At 41.7% G+C, this 7,500-nt stretch overlaps 2 protein-coding genes across 8 annotated transcripts in view; both read right to left on the bottom strand.

Annotated features, from left to right (window-relative positions):
• LOC138007093 (centrosomal protein of 83 kDa-like) overlaps nucleotides 1-7,500 on the bottom strand; it is a 622,454-nt gene that overhangs the window by 131,644 nt on the left and 483,310 nt on the right. The gene's annotated exons all lie outside the window — the stretch shown is intronic.
• The window catches only part of LOC138008560 (von Willebrand factor D and EGF domain-containing protein-like), a 104,464-nt gene that overhangs the window by 14,614 nt on the left and 82,350 nt on the right, over nucleotides 1-7,500 (bottom strand). The gene's annotated exons all lie outside the window — the stretch shown is intronic.

Here is a 7,500-nt window from a genome sequence, read left to right as displayed (position 1 = left end):
GGTGTCCCTAAATTAACGCAAGGCACGATTTTTCACTTCTTTTGGAAGCCCACAAAGTTCATTTACCTACACTCAAAACAAATGCCGATTCTCCAATATTTTGCACCAGCAAGGAAGAGTTCACCTTTGTTAGATGCGCGTTCGCTCGTAGAAAGTCTTTTCATTCATTTCATGCGGCGCAAATTCCCGAAAAATAATAACAGTGTATTTCCCCATGCTCCCGGTTTATTTGGCCTTGATCTTCTCACAAAGTTAATCAGCGTGCACATGTAATTCAACGAGTCACCAACGAGTCACCATTTTTAAGAGAGCTTTTTTGGTGAGAAATATGCTCAATTGAACCACGATGATGAATGAGTCAGAAAGGGTAGTAAACACAGAACGTGAATCGATTGTTTTGGACACTATAGTAGAGAAAATAGCCATTTTTGAGGCAAATGTGCATGGTGACGTTGTCAATGCACTGAGAAAAAATATCCTGCATACTAACACAATGTCGTTGTTTTCTTTTCTTGCTGGTTTTGTCTAGAGGAATTAGACTCGAAAAGAATGTTAAGCGATATCAAATTAGCCTACAATGGAGTTGTTATGAAAAAAAAAATACAGTCACTAGAAACCGTAAGCTGTAACGTTTTAAAACTGAGTGTCACCGTTTTGGTGCAAAGTTGCTCACGGAATGAAGTAAAGTGAACAAGTTGTACATCACGTGTCATAAGTTTCTATCCTTGTGCGAAATTCGTGTTTTTGATAACTATAACTTGTGTTTCCTGCATTTCCATGTCTCTTACCGACAGAAATTGTCGAAGAGTTATAAAATAAAAACTGTACTAACATAAAAAGAATTATTTTAAATTTTCCGGGTCTTAAGAAGTTTTACTCGCGTAACATTGGGCCAGGTAATACATATATGTGGAAACTAATTTTAAGCCGTAACAATATTTGACAGTTGGCGATACATCGTCATTTTATGTAAAATACCACATCAGTTAGTATTTTATACGACCTCCCGAAGGAAATTACATCAAGGTAAAAGGCAATACCCTTCGTCCATATATATTCAGCATGTTGTCATCTCATTTTTAGCGCAAATCTTAATCTTTTTAGCACATCCAAGAAGTCGAAAGTCCTTTTTTTTGTCGTAGGTAGTAATATCCTTTAGAAGTTAGAAAGCGACAAACTTTTCTCGCAGATACAGCAATTGTAGACACCCTGTCTTTCGTTCTTGTGGGCCTCCATTGCCTTCTTTAACATAACTTCCATGGGCGTCGTCTGTTAAACAATGGCTGGATAGGTTTTCTCTTAACTGTTAAACCTTTGTATGTGCTTTCCGTTCCAGGAAAATCGTCAATGATTAATCTCCAAGCCCTTTTAGGAGAAATGTAGCGCGTTTTAGCTACTTTACGAAGAGAAAACCTTTCAATGCGCGAGATAAAACAAATACGCTCGTGTCTTTGTCACGCTACCAATGGCATCAAAAAGAAAAGCCATACTTCAGATCATGACTCTCTTCTTAGCTAAATCTAAACAATTTCGCTTCTTTTATCATTGTGGATATATACCAAAAGAAATTCGAACAATGTACATCAAACTCAGTTACGAATAAAAGCATTACGCAGCGCTATCGTACCGGTTATGAAGGCGACTGTAAAGTTGTGTCACTTATGACCCTGTCAACACGTCCTATAAATAGTTTAAATTCCTCACAAATATAGACTGTAGGTACCGATGATGAAACGAATGTATAAACTGCCTTTCCCTCTTTAATTCACTTTAGACACATCGCCACTCTTCGTACAAAAGCGCTTGAAATGCAAGGTATTCAGCTGTTTTTCTGATCGAAATACATTTAATTTTACAGGCTAATCTCCCCGAGGATCTTTGAAATATGTTTTATTTACCTGACAAAATTGTCCTAATTTTTCTCTGGCGCTCAAAGAGCTCAGCGATACTTGCCCATATATGGAAGACGCTTTAAATTCCCGGGTAACAACAACAACAAAGGCGCGCAATGTAAGCTGGTTGGGCCAAACCTTTTGAAAGACATAGGCGTCATAGGCAGTTAATTGAGAAGGTACAAGAGAAGAGCACAGAAGTGCCATATATGAAAATGCTTACTACATGGATGAGCGAGGTGACTAAACGTGATAAGGCCCGGCCCGGAATGAAAGGATCAGAGGAACAGATGCGGTTACAGGGTTACTGAGAATGATATAGTTGAGCAGATTACCATGATATGGTCATGCCATGAGGACAGACGAGGGTTTTGTGGTACGAAGAGTAATGGGAACGGAAGTGAAAGAACAAGAGACAACATTAGGAAAGAACTCAGGGGAAAAGGTCTCGAGTGCAATAAATGGCGAAACCGAAGTGTATGGAACGATTTGCCAGGAATGCCGACTTCGCATAAAATATGTGAACGCGTATATGAAAGAGGAAGAAGTAGAACAAGCACTTTTTCTGTAAAATCTTGAAACAGTTTTTATTCTAAAGTGACTTCCTACGCTTTAAGGTCCTCCTTTTGTAGAAGTGGAGGATCATTTTAACTCCACATGTAACAGTAAGTAATTTATATAGAATTAGAAGACTGTAGTTCAGACAGTCAAAAGCTGTAATTTTAAATCGTTTCAGCCACATAGTTGTTTAAAGTGAGAAAAACAAAAACAGCAGTAGACTAGTGTCAAACCTGGGTGGAGAACTCAACTGGTTTTATTTACTGCATTTGCAAACAACGAACGAAGTGAAAAACTAAGTTGTTAGAAGCATGTGTGTAAGAACTTATATAACAACTGTGTAACCGCTTACGCGTGACCGGAAGTGACCATTACATCCCTCTTTCTCTTAATAAAAATAATGATACTGGTTGGATATCATATAGCAAATATCGTTGTTCAACCAAGTTGAACACTGGTCACAATAAATGGAACAAGGTAGAAAAATCATTTAAAATATAAAGTGTTTGTGTGACATACACGGTGGAGGTTGAAAACCTCAGTTCAGTTCAAGTTAGATGTCCATCTTGGAAGGTGGTTTAACCACTCTCCCACTTCGTGTCACATAATGGCCTCCAGGGCTATGGGCACCGGTTGCTAGGGCTTCTGGTTCCGGCGGGTTGAAGTTTGTTGGTTGGGTCAGAGGCTAAGGGTGGGCTGTCCCTATGTTTAGTCTGGCAAGGTGTAGTCTTGGCCATCATACGCTCTGTATTAGGCGTGAATTGATGTAATTGATTGTTTCTCATGTCAAAACTGACATGTTTGGATGGCTTCTGAGGTAACTGTCGTATGTGCGATCTGTTCCGACGTAGCTCTTTGCCAAATTCAGTAGACACATTATAGGATCGCGGGGTTTCCTCGGCTTTATTGGTAACCACAGCTGGCCTCCATTCTAATGTCCTTGGGTTTTGAACGGTTACCTGTTCACCTGGGGTGAGGCTGGGCAGAACATGGGTATGCTGATCATAATAGAATTTCTGAGATGCTTGCCTTTCTTGGAGCCTGTGAATGACTTCGTCACTGGTGTAATTATTTTGGATTCTTCTAGGTAGGTTGTCCTGGATTTGCCTCCCTACGAGCAACTCTGCAGGGGATGGCAGCTTGTTGTCAATTGGAGTCGACCTTAGGCAAGGGAGGGCTATGTTTGGATCTCAGTTGGAGCTCTGCGCCTTCTTCAAGACTTTCTTAACAATCTTGACCTGGCTCTCAATGAACCCATTGCTTTTTGGATAGTTGGGTGAACTTGTCACGTGTTTGAATCCATATCTTGCTGAAAATCGATGGTAGTGACCCTGGAAATGAGGTCCATTATCAGATCTCACGATTTGTGGAACGCCGTGTTCACTGAAAATTTGCTTTGTTATGTCCACAACGCATTTGCTGGTGCTCTGGCCTCTTGGGATCTTCCTGACAAACGGGTACTTGGTATAGTAATCGGCAATCAAAAGGTATTCATCGTCGTCAAGGTAAAATAAATCGGTTCCTATAGTGTGCCACGGTCTGGGTGGAATTTCAGTTTGCAATAGGGGCTCACGTTGTTGGTTGGGCTGGAGTTCTTGGCACACCTTGCAAGATTTGGTCATTTCTTCAATATCCTTGTTGAGGTTTTTCCAGAACACTGACGTGGGTGCTTTTAACTTTGTCTTCTCTGTCCCTTGATGACTGGCATGAAGCTTGGCCAAGATGTCTCCTTGTAACAGTTGCGGAATTATAATCCGGTGACGTTTCATAATCAAACTGTTTTCAATTGAGATTTCCTCTCTATAATTCCAGTAGGGTCGCAAAACTGGAGGCAGTTCTTTGATATTATTAGGCCAACCGTTGAAGACAACCTCTTTGAGAGCAGCTACTAGTTCGGGGTCTTGAAGTGTCTCTTCTTGTATTTTCTGCAAATATCCATATGAGAATTGTGGGCATACATAATGTATTTGAACATTCAGATCTGGTATGGGCATAGCCTCATCAGAGGGGAGTCTTGAAAGGGCATCGGCCACATGCATTTGTTTGCCTGGTCGGTACCTTATGGTGACGTCATATGGTTGGAGACAGAGCAGCATCCTTTGTCACCTTGGGGGTGCTGAGACTAGGTTTTTCAGTCAAACACACTCCTGTCTTTGACAAGTTCTCGTAGGGGCGAAGTCAGTGTACTGAGGCTGGGAATAAAAGTACCCATGTAGGTTGCTAACCCCAGGAATGCTTGAAGTTCTTGTTTGTTGGTAGGGGGTGTCATTGTCTTCAAAACCGATACTTTATCTGGGTCTGGCTGGATTCCGTCTGCGCTACAGATGACACCGTAGAACTTTATCTTCTTCTGCTTAATCTTGCATTTGTCTGGGTTTAGCCCCGTGGATGTGCATCTGTCCATCATCTCGTGCAAGTGTTTATCGTGCTCTTCTTCTGACTTCCCATAGACTACGATGTCGTCGGCGATGCCTATTGTGCCGTTACATCCCTCAAAGGTCTGATCGATCTTGGCTTGGAAGACGTCTTGGGACATTTTTAAACCAAAGGGCATGCGCAGAAATATGTGACGGCCAAATGGCGAATTGAAGGTGGTTAGGTAGCTTGATTCTAGATCAAGGTTAACGTTCCAATAACCACATTTGGCATCCACGATAGAAAAGAATTTGGCACCAGCCAGCTTGGGTAAAATTTCCTCTAAAGTAGGGATGAAGTGGTGTTCTCTGCGAATTGCCTTGTTTAGGCATATACGTAGTTGACCATTGGGTTTCCTGCGGTACACCAGACTGTTCACCCAGGCAGTTGGTTCACCTTCTTTGAGTTTCATGATGATCCCATTTGATGCCATGTCATCCAATTCGCGTTTCATGTCTTCCCAGGGGCTCAGTGGAACGCGTCTTTGAGCATGGACAACAGGGGGTACTGATGGGTCCACAATGATGTGGTGTTGGCCTTGGAATTTTCCGATTCCATCAAAGCAACTCGGGTATTGTTCCATCAAGTCATCTTTGTCCTTTATTGGTGCCTTTTTCTCGTTGGTATGGTCAGTGTTTTGTGCTAGACTCTTTTGTAAAGAGAAGTTCATTGTGACGAGGTTGAGTTCTAAAGATGTTGGAAGTCCGATGATAGCTGGTCCATCTGCTTCTGTGATGAAGAAGAGTGCCTCTGATCTTTTTCCGTTGAATTCGCATGAGATCGTACATTTACCATGCCGTTTTATCTTGGCCCCACCATATGCTGTGAGCACTGTATGTGACTGTTGAACATCTTCAGGTTTGGGAAAACCATCTGGTGTGAGATATTCTGGGTACATTCGGCGGTACAGTCGCAAGTGCAGTATGTTACCTTGAGCTCCCGTGTCTAATTTGGCTTTAAGTTTTGCGGGGTGGTTGCTCAGCTTGTGTAAATTAATGTCAACAATCACGAATACTTCGTCTTCAGATAGGTTTCTTGGTGTAATAGCATTAACTGCGATGGATTCAAAGGTGATCGTTTCAAATTGATCGCTAATTTCTCTTTCATCTCCGTCTCTGCGATTTCTACTGACAGATCTTCTGTTTCGTCGGTCTCTGCTGTTTGAGAAGTGGTCTGGAATTTGCTCGATTTCTCTGTCGGCCTCTTGTCGATGTCAATCTGTTTGGGTTAGAACGACAAACTTTTGCCCAATGGTTGTCCTTGTGGGAGTTCATGCATGTAGATCCATATGCCGGGCACCTATCTCGAGGTCTCAAGGATTGTTCGAGGCTGCAGTTATTGCATTTCATTTTCATCGGTTTCTTGTCGCTGCAATGTTTGTTTACGTTTCCTTTTATGGCGTTAATATCCTTCTTTTCGCTCTCGAGCTGTTCTAGTTGCGACGTGGTGGCTTCGTACGTTCTGGCAATGTCGATGGCTTCGTCCAGGGTAAGTTGTTCGCCTTTTTCCAATAATCTTTCTTGAATTTTCTTGTGTTTGGTGCTAACAATGAGCTGTTCGATAAGTCGCGCATCTGATTCAATCCTGTCTCTGAATCTGCATTTGGAGGCTTGATTACGGCAACGAGTCAAGAAATCATCGACGGATTCGTCATTCTTTTGTTTGAATTGTTGTCACTGATATTTTGCCAACCTATGGTTGACTTTTGGCGCCACGTGTTGCTCGAATCGCTCCCATATTTTTGATTGTTTATTTCTATCTTCGGCGTCGTCCCAGGTCCAGCTGTTGTAGGTTTCTAATCCTTGCCTGCCAATCCATAGCAAGATGAACGAGGCTTGTTCTTTCTCCGTTTTCCGTGAGTACGGCCCGCTAAAAATCAGGTCGCAGTACTGTTTGAATTTTGCTAATTCATCTCGCAAGTCTGCCGCGTCCCAGTTCATCTCTGGGGTTTTGAATCCCGTAGCCATTGTTGTTCGGTGTGTTGAACCGCTTAACGATATGAAAAACAAACGGAGGATTACGACGTGGTTCGGTTTGGTTTACAAGACTTCTGACACCATGTCAAGCCTGGGTGGAGAACTCAATTGGTTTTATTTACTACATTTGCAAAAAACGAACGAAGTGAAAAACTAAGTTGTTAGAAACACGTGTGTAAGAACTTATGTAACAACTGTGTAACCGCTTACTCGTGACCGGAAGTGACTATTACAACTAGCAACTTTTGTGGCATGATTATGGTGCTGCATCAAGAATCCCCTTACAGGAAGGGGTTCCTCTCCACTAACTGAAATAAACATGTCTAGTAAAGCGGGTAAATAGGGGGAATATTGTGTGTGTGGATGGTGAGTTGAGCGAAAATCGGAGCTAAAACAGAGGAGCTAAAAATTAGTCTGTAAAATGAGGAAGAGAAATTCACAAAGCAAACTCTCAACCTCACAGTGGAGTAACCAAAACAAACCAAACTCTGTGTGAAAATAAAAACGTTAACTTCAGAAACAGCCAGATAGTACGTGAACAAGAAACTTAAATCAAGAGGAATAAACAAATATTTGAACATGAAAATTATTCGTTCTTAAAAACAATAATAATAAATAAGACAAAATCCTGCACGAAATCTTCGTTCTTAAAAAAACAC

The sequence above is a fragment of the Montipora foliosa genome, chromosome 6, assembly GCF_036669935.1.
Source record: "Montipora foliosa isolate CH-2021 chromosome 6, ASM3666993v2, whole genome shotgun sequence".
In the NCBI taxonomy this organism is placed as follows: Eukaryota; Metazoa; Cnidaria; class Anthozoa; order Scleractinia; family Acroporidae; genus Montipora; species Montipora foliosa.
The sequence above is the reverse complement of the archived record's forward strand: the minus strand, read 5'-3'. Positions and strand labels throughout refer to the sequence as shown.